The following is a 9,457-nucleotide window of genomic DNA, read 5'->3' on the forward strand; positions in this document are numbered from 1 at the left end:
CTGGTTTGGTCACCTGGGCCTATAATCCCAGCCAGCAATTTGGGAGGTTGACACAGGAAGATCATAAGTTTAAACTCTTGGCTCCACTCAGCAATTCGGGGAAGCCCCAAGCAACTTAGGGAGACCCTGTCTCAAACAATAAAAAGGTCTGGGGATGTGGCTCAGTTTTTAAGAGACCCTGGGTTCAATACCTAGCACAAAGACAAAACAATCGACAACAACAACAAAAACTAGCTTTTTCCATGCCTGCTACTCCCCGCCCCCCCACACCCAAAAAAAGAACCACTATGTTTTATGGTGATAAATTACTTCCTAATTGCTTGAATGAAAGGGTCCGTTTTGGAAATGTGTCAGATTGTGAAAGGCAAGAACTCCAATGTTTTGGAGATGTATTTTCCCCCTTCGCTTTGCACATGGCAGGTAAGAAGGAAATGAACTGGGGAGGTGGCAAGTAGGGGTGGGCTCAACCTAAGATATGCAGAGATGCTCTGCACTCGGGTGTCTGGGTCTGGGAGGGTGAAAAGACTAGCGTAGTGTGGCACGAAACGCCAGCACTGTCTCCCTAAAGTTCCTTCCCGCTGTAGCTGTCTCTGCTAGCTTGCCTTTTGAGCTAGCAGTCTCAGAGAACCCCGCTCTAAACTGGAGCAAAAGGTCAGCTTTCCACTTGGCCTTTCCAGAACGCCACCGCCCCACGTTAGCGGTGAGAGGACCGCCAGGAGCCTGCGCACTTCGAACTCCCTATAATCTCCTTCCTGCCCTTCCCTGCTCCCATAGTTTTGTGGCAGAGATGGAGAAGGGATGGGGTGCTCTTGGACTGGCATCTCTACAGCCAGCCGGCTCCGGAGGCCGGGGTTGAACCTCGCGTCACCCGGCTGCAACGCGCGCCGCCAAGCGCTCCAGCGAGAGAAAGGCCTTTTTTGGTAACAGCCCCGCAATAAGCAGGACCCGATTCCTTGGCCTGCGAGAGCTGCCTCAGAGTAGATGAAAATAAACGCCTGGGTTGGGCCCGCCTCTGGCCTTCCCAAGTACCCCAGTTCCCGCGCAACAGGAACCCCTGAGTGGTGATTGGAGCACAGGGCCTTGCAAAGACGCGCAAAAGGGCCGTGGAGGGTGGGGGAATGAGATTGCAGGGTGATTTACACATTTACTCCCGGGCCGGATCCATTGCGGAAGTATTTTCCTTTCCCTAAAGGATTAATCCTGGTGTTTAAAAAAAAAAAATGTATTAACTTAGGCCAGGGCATGGGGTTACGCAAGAGCCACTCGAGCGTGAAATCCCAGGAACAACGTGATTCGCTGAGAAGTCCCGGGAGCCGAGCCTGCACCGCCCGCCAGGACCTGCCCAGCCTGGGGCGCGCGGGCAGGCTGGAGCTCTGTGCAAAATCGGGTAGAAGGAAAGGGAGGGCTGGCGTAAGGTCGTGCTGGCACAGTGGCCGCAGTGAACGATCAGATCTCTGCCTTCTTCCTGGAGGGGCGAGGAACCGCGAGGGGAAGAAAGGCGGGGCAGGGTGGGGGAGTCGTGTCTGGCTTCTGCCTCCTCGGCTTCCTCTCCTTGCCGGTGTGCCAGGGCACTGGGGAGCCCAGCGCTGTCCTCAGCAAAAGATCGTGGGTTTTTGTTGTTGTTGTTGTTGTTTTTAGTTCCAAAAATGAAGGAACCCTGGATTGAGCTGCCCAGGGAGGAGGCCTAGAGGAAAAAAGGGGGGAAGAGCCAGACAAGGGTGCCTATTCACGGACCCGTTAAAACAAGTACTCAATCCCAAGAGTTGGGGGGCGAGGAAGGAAGCCTTGGACGAAGAAAGTAAGCGGGGAAGCTAGTGGGGTGGCGGTCAAGGCCACAGGTGCGTGTACTCTCGAACCCTCGGCTCCACTCAGCTGGAGGTTCGAACTTGCCCGCACAGAGCAGGGGATTTCCACCCCCGGGCTTCGGAGACCCATTGCCGCCGGCACTTTCCTGCGAGGCCGCCGGAAGGCGGGGCCTCAGAGCGGGAAGCCCCTCCCGGCCGCTTTGCCACCCCTGGGTCACGTCTGGTACACGCGCTCCGCCATCGCTGCTGCCCCTCGCTTGGGTGGAATGGGCTGGACTTACAAAATATTTTGACTTCCTGAACTGGGTAGTTCAACCCCAAACTAGGGAGAAAGAGAAAAGGGGCGGGTATTCGGTACACTTTTACATTATGTTGTTCAACTTGGACTTTGGTGACCTTAAGTAGCTGTGTGACCTTGAGCAAATCACTTGCACTTTGGTTTCTTCATCAGTAAAACGAAAGTAATTACTCTGCTTCCTTTGCCTGTTCATTGGTACATGTGGAAGACAATAAAATGTAATAGATTTTTAACAATATAATGACCAACATTTGTCTATGACTCTGAAGTACATTCCCAGACATTATCTCACCAATCCCCACACCAACCTGTGAGGTAGGTGTTACTTTCATCAGCCTCCTCTGCAGGTGAGGAAATCAGGGACAGAGGTGGTCCAGATTTACTGAAAACCAGCTTCCATGACTGTAAACCTGGCGTTCCTTCTTCTACCTTGCCAGCTGCTAGCCTTTGGGGGGTCCCAGATGCTTTTAAGAAACTGCAAGAAATAAAGCCCCTTCCCCCACAGGAGTTTACAGGTTAATGCCTTTACTGTCCTAGTAGGTGCAAGGTTATGCATAAATTATCACTGGTGATTGTGGAGTTAAAATCAGCCAGGCTGTCACCTGTAGTCCCAGTGGTTTGGGAAGCTGAGCAGGAGGATCAGAAGTTCAAAGCCAGCCTCAGCAACTGAGTGGGATCCTGTATCAAAAAAAAAAAAAAAAAAAAAAAAGAGGGCAGAGGATGTGTCTCAGTGATTAAGCAGCACTGAATTCAATCCCCAGTACAATAATAATGATAACAATAATCACCATCCAACTTCAAGAAAACTTGGGCACTCATTTTCTCTGACATCCCCTAAAAATTTTCTCTCCCTTCTTGTTTTTTGTTTGTTTTTGTCTTTGTTTGTTTGTTGCACTGGGGATTGAACCAGGGAACACTTTACTACTGAACTATAGCCCTAGTCCTTTTTAGACAGAGTCTCTAAGTTGCTGTGGCTGGCCTCCACCTTCAATCCTCCTGCCTCAACCTCTGATGTTGCTGGTATTACAGGTTTGCACCATCACAGAGGGCTTCTTCCTGGGTTTTCTATGCCCCAGCCCAGTCAGAGGTAATGGAGGAAAATCTGAAGCTCTAGAATGAACTGAAGTATTTAGGAACCTCCCCAGTTGCCCCTATTCAAGGAAGAAAGACCCCAGGCTGAACTATGAAGGGAAAGGAGGACAACAAAGTGCAAGCATTTTCTAGTGGAAAGGAGCCTCTTTCCAGATTGGGGGCACTTACCTAATATAGACCGTCCTGCACTTGGAATGGGGGCCACTTGACAAGCATGGCAGGCTGCTGACCTTAAAGCACATACAGCCTAGAAAAGGTCAGTAACCCTGACCATCAAACCTGACCTAGGCATCACTGGTGCCCTCAAGACAGGGCACAGTGTGGCCCTCAACCCTGACCCATCTAAAGGACCATCATACTACTTTCACCTGAAGGTCCCTCTCTGGCCAGTCCCAGAGGATCTAAGCTAGATGGGTCCCTGGTGGGTGTGAAACTGTTCTTATGTGTTGTTTTAAAGATGAAACTTAAAAATGCAAGAAGGCCTGGTGGGTTTCCATTCCCAACTCCTTGACTTGTGCCCTTCCATTTGCCATTCATCCAGTTATTCATCAATTTATCTAGAGAGCCCTTTCTCTCTTGGTGCTGGGATCTAAGTAAGGATGAACCAAGCCAGACAGCTTCAGCACAGAATCCAGAAGCTTCCATTTCCTCCTAAGTGACCTAGTTTCCTGATGCAGTAGTCCAAAAGCCATGAGAGGCAGTGCTTTTTCAACACTCCCACCAGCCACATGACTGACTTAGAGCAATCTATTTATTCTCCCTGGGCCTCCTTTCCTCACCTGTCAAATGCAGATCTTAAAGCCTGCTCTCACTACTTCAGGGGCTCCCTGTGAAATCCCATATGTTAATGCCCAGGGCTGTAGAAGGGCCAGCACTGTCACAGATCTCTTCCAGCTCTGAGCCCTTGCAGCTAAGATGGGTGGAAAGCCAGGCCTGCTGCTCAGCCCTGTCCATTCTCTTCACCTTGCCCTTGGAGGGTTTCCTCCTGGGTTGCCAGCCTAGCATCTCTTCCCTTCAGGGCTGACAAGCAAATAATCAGTGACTGCCTCTCCCCCTTAGAGCAGGAGCAAGACAATAGCACCCGGAAGGCCTCTCACTTCTCATCTCTCCTAGAGAGATAAGGATTTCCCCTCCCAAGTCCCTGGCGGTTAGAGAAGCTCAGAGCTGTTGGATTTATTTGGGGCTTTTACTTTTTTGTTTTGGCCAATTTGGAAAGAAAGAGGCAATGACCTCCTCTTTAAAAAAAACAAAACTCGGCAGGAAGTGTGCTGGGCCTGAGTGGCAGGGACTAAGGGTGTAATTACAGGTTTTTGTTCAGCATTTTCGTGTAATTAAATCCAAAGGAAAGTGAGCCTGGCCCGGGCTTCTTGGATGCAGGGCAGACCAGAGCTGTATGTGTGATGGGGCGGGAGGAAAGGCAGGAGGTGAGGAATGGATTTGCTTTTTAACTGAGAAGAAGAGGGTTTCTTGCCTTTATTAATATTTTTTACATTTCTTTCCCAAAAGGTGGCCGATCATTCATCTTTTATTTGGTGCCACTGCGCTCTCCTTGGTGACATTCCGCAGCCATGCGCAGCCTTCTAGGCACTGATTTCCTTTTACCGCCGACTTCCTCTCCCCCTCCCCACTTTTACATATTGCCGCTTTCTGCCTGGTTGCCCACACAATAAACCCACTGCAGAATCCACAGCCAGCCTTTTTGCCTCCGGAGTTTCGATCCCAGCGACCCCCGACGCCGCGAAAGAGTCTCTCCTTTTGTTTTGAACGGCCTCTGGCTTTCCCTGGTCGGCTTTACCATACTCGCTACCACCACCGACCCTTCCAGTCCTCCCCGCCGCTGCCTCGGTTTCCCTACGCCCGCAATCAGGATCTGTGCACGCGCAACCCTAGGGTGTACTCCTGCGCATTGGAGAAGGGTCCCAAGACGCTGGACACGCGCGCTCCTCTCCCGGCTCCTCCCCTTCCCAGGCCTCGGTGGCTCTGACGTTCCCTGGACGTCCTGAGCTGGCAGCAAGAAAGGATCCACTGTCTGTCCACATTCTTAAGGGCAGGAAACCTGACCCACCCCCAAACCACGCGCCCAGAGAAGGGACACTCATATTTTAGGGGAGGGCGGGCCTCTGCTAGGGTTAACCGGGGCTGCCCTCACAGTCGTCCCCTCTTCCCCTCTTCTTCTACCCCCACCCCTGGCCCGCAGATCACCCGCCTCAGCCCCCTTCACCTACTCTTCCCAAGAACAGATTGTTTATCAGGACGGGCAGCCAAGAAACCTACTCCTGTTTCTGGTCTCTGCCAGAGATTAATCACACTTGGGAATGGCACAAAACTTGACTGTGTTGGGGCGGGGGCGGGGGGAGGGGATTAGTTAAAAGGAAAGACCGATAAATTTGACATTTGACAAGCTGACCAAATCGGGGCTACTGCTACCTCTCCCCTCCTTTATTTTAGTAAGTCAGCGCAAAGGACCGAATTATATTTCATTCCCATTCCCTCGATTCCACCCCCAAAGTCCCCTTCCTTCTCTAAGTCCCCCTCCTTCTCCAGGTCTTCCTGTTTGATGCTTTAATAGTACTGACTGGCTTTTAATTCTGATTAACATTCTCAGCTGGTTGTGTGTGTGTGTGTGTGTGTGTGTGTGTGTGTGTGTGTGTGGTGTGTGTTTGGGGCCTGGCAAGACACACTCACAAACTGGACTGCCTGACAAATCCCCTCTTTTCATCCTTCTCTTTGAAATGACATCAAGATGGACTGGGGGGCTGGGGGCTGAAGAGAGAAGGCATGGAAAAAAGGGAGGGAGGGGGAAGTAATTTATGTGCTTTTCTAAGGCAGCTAGTAAAATTCCTAAGGAAGAACAAATGCCAAAATTGACTGTCTTGGTGTGTTTTAGACCCGATCATCAGGGTGAATTGTGTCAGGGCTATGCCCTGGACTTTGGGCCTGGAAGCCCTGGGATAGACACACAAAACATCCCTGTGGCTGGGAGGTGCCCTTTCTGAAGGAGGCAGGGGATGGGTATTTGCTCTCAACAGATTCCTCTCTATCAGGATTTTTATCTAATTCATTGCAAGACAGATTTTTTAAAAAAAATGGCACTGATAAAGAAAAGCCATGGATAGAAAACTCCCCATAAAACATGACCCCCAAAGGGAAGGTGCAAAACCCATTTGATCCAAGATATAGATATCTCCACCCTGGATTTTTTTTCCCCTTTGCTTTACAACTCTGCAGACATCAGGTTAGCAAAAGGTAATAAATAGTCCTTGCACAGCAGGGTCTGGACTAGTGAAAACAGTTTACTAAAATTAATGGGCCTCGCTTGAACCAAAACCTCCACTTTGGAATTAATGCCAGACATAGTTTTCCTGAACTCTATCCAACCGCCTAAGCGGCAGACAATTTTCGTTCTATTTGTGCTGGAAAATAAAGCCCAAGCCCTTGATCTCAGTGTAGATTTTCATTAAAAAAAAAAAAAAATCAGCACAGTGAACACTATGCCAATTTCCACTTTCTGCCAGTAGAAGCCCTTGTGCTCTGGGCTGTGCATGACGGTCAGAAGTTATCTGGTAAACTTTCCATTGAAAACCATCTCTGAACTCCCTCCCTATCGGTGGCCTCAGAGCTTTCATCATGACGTCTGAGAGATCCAAGGAAAGTTCCAGAAACAGCTCAGCTCTCAATAACAACCCTCTTCCCCACAGCTCGCAGAAAAGCTGGAGATGACCAACATTTTGCATTTGCCTGCAGAACTTACCATTCCCAACCCTACATGCAGCTCAAAAACCATCCAGCCAAAACCCACCTCCCCACCCTCCGTCCCTCCCCACCCAGGGCTCAGGGTATCTTGGTTCTGAAGCTGCTTTGATTTTTATTTATTCATGTATTTTAAGGCCGAAAGGCACACATACCACAGGCGTTCCCACCCAGTGGTTATGGGGTTAGGGCAGGTACAGGGGACCCAGCTTGCCTGTCAGTCTCTGATTGCATCCTATCCCCCCACCCCCATTATTACGAAAAGCCCGATGGTGGGCGGCCAGCGTTCTGGTTTTCATTGTACAGTCTACACTGGTGACACAGGACATGTGGAAAATTTTGGGAGCACTGCGGTGAACGGCGTGGAGGGGGAGCTGAGCAGGGGGAGGGAGGGGAGGGAAGGGAGCGAGTTACTTTTTAGCTTCCGCTAAGTACTTGGCAGCTTGCCAGGCCCGGAGGATTCTGGGAAGCGAAAACCTCCCCAGTATAAACTGCCAGCTTTAAGCAGCCCTGACAGTTCTGCTCCTTCCAAACTTGGCAGCCGTTCAAAGTGCTCTTTCATTTGAAATGCTGGAAGCCTGCCATGTGCAATGCAGATTTGCCGTGCCTGTGCGCAGAAGGAACTGATAAATGCCGTTGCAGTTGCCATGGGGACAGGAGGCTATCAGAATGGCCTTGTGATCCGCAGCCTCTCAGCGCGGCAGGCTCTCGCTCCCTCCCTCCCGCCCCTCCTCCCTCTAGTCAGTGAGATGGTGAAATAAATGTTCTGGAAAAAGGTTAACCCTCCCCTCCCTGGTCCCCAGGACGAGAGGAGGTTAACCCCTAAGCGCGTCCCTGGAGCTAAGTGCTAGCCAGGAGCCCAGACCTGAACCCCGTCCTCGGTCGATCACCGGCCCCTCCCTCCGCCCCTCCAGCCCCCCCCCAGCCCCCCCCCCCAGCCCTTCTTCCTGCTCCCTGGAGGCTGTCACAAAGCTGTGTTTTTAATAGAGCTTTTCAGCAAGCCCAAGTGTAAGTCTTTGAGTCATCAAAACCCGGATGTAAACACAGCAGCCCTACATTCTGCACAGTTTGCGTGTATTTTATCTTTTTAATAATATTTAGCTGGCAACTTAAAACTGCAAGCCTGCCAGATATTTTAGCCAGCCACTTACATCATACAGCATCCATCTTAGAAGAGAGTGGCTGCCTGTCCTTTCCTGTTCCTTCCTCCCCACCCTGAGACTGCAGGAAACCTGGGTCTTTCCGAAACCATCTTATTGCAACACAGGAAACCGAGTCCCTTGGAACCACGGGCTTTAGAATGACAATGACATCACCTTGGGCAACCACGACAGAGGGTACGGGTACGTTCCTGTGGGAGACAAGACAGTGGGTGAGCCAAGGTGAAACAGATCTGTCATTTACACCTCGATTTCAGGTGACTGTGAGCTGCTCACTAGCTGCATGACTGCAGCACCACCACCCCCCCACCACCACAATTTGGTGTAAGCTGCCATTTGAAACACAGTCTGATTCTGTGTACAGAAACAAAATAGCACGTTCAGATTTGGGATATTTTCAGATCTGTAATGCTAGCTCTCCGGGTGGCCCCTTTAATGGGGGAAAAAATGAAATACTTCACTCCAGCCAAGGCCTATGGAGACCAAAGAGGTTTAGTGATTTGTTTACATTGGGGGTAGAAAAGGTGAGACCTATTCCTTCTTCTCTCACTCTTTCCTAAAGGTTTCCTGAACCTAAACCTTTGTTAACATCCCAGGAAGGGAATGTATTTTTCCTGTGGCTTTCAATATTTTCTGCTAAATATATTTCAGTGCACTATTTACTTAGGGTTTCAGCTTTCAGACCTTTATGTACTTTTAACACCTTGAGGCTGTTCCATTGAAAAATGGTGTATGTTAATTAAAGAGGACTTTATGTGCGGGGGAGGTAAGGCGCTTGTGCCTTCTGTTTGGGTCTGTCTGAATAATGAGGGTTTCAAGTTGAGGTACAAGTCACAGGCCTGTTTGGCTTGTGAAGTCTTTTGACAAAGGGGACCCTCCACGGCTCACACAAATCCTTGAATACCACGGAACGGGAAACCAAAGGAGGTATTTCTACCAAGTGCAGGGCTAATGCAGAGCCTGGACAGGAGGAAGACTGACAAGGCCCCCCCTCCCTTCCTGGGGCTTAGCTGCAATTTCTTTGAACCTGCCTCTCTCTGGGTGCCTGCTCATGATTGTCATGGCAATCATGGTCAAGGCGATGTACTCTGTCTCGCTGGAATTTCCTGATTCCAAAGTAGCCCCTTCCAAATAAATAAATTAATCAACAAAAGCCATCTGCTTCACCTTGCTGGCAGACACAGAGCTGGAGGTTAGTGTTAAAACACGATTTTTAGGAGGAGTTGGCCCTGGAGACATGGGGTTCGACTTGGAATTAAACTGGAGTTGGAAGCAGATCAGGTGATTTAGAAAGTGCACCACCCCCCCTCACACACACCTTCCCCAGACAGCACAGGCAGCTGGGTTTTGGC

This window comes from Spermophilus citellus, assembly GCF_964194105.1.
Source record: "Spermophilus citellus genome assembly, chromosome: 4".
NCBI classification, from domain to species: Eukaryota; Metazoa; Chordata; class Mammalia; order Rodentia; family Sciuridae; genus Spermophilus; species Spermophilus citellus.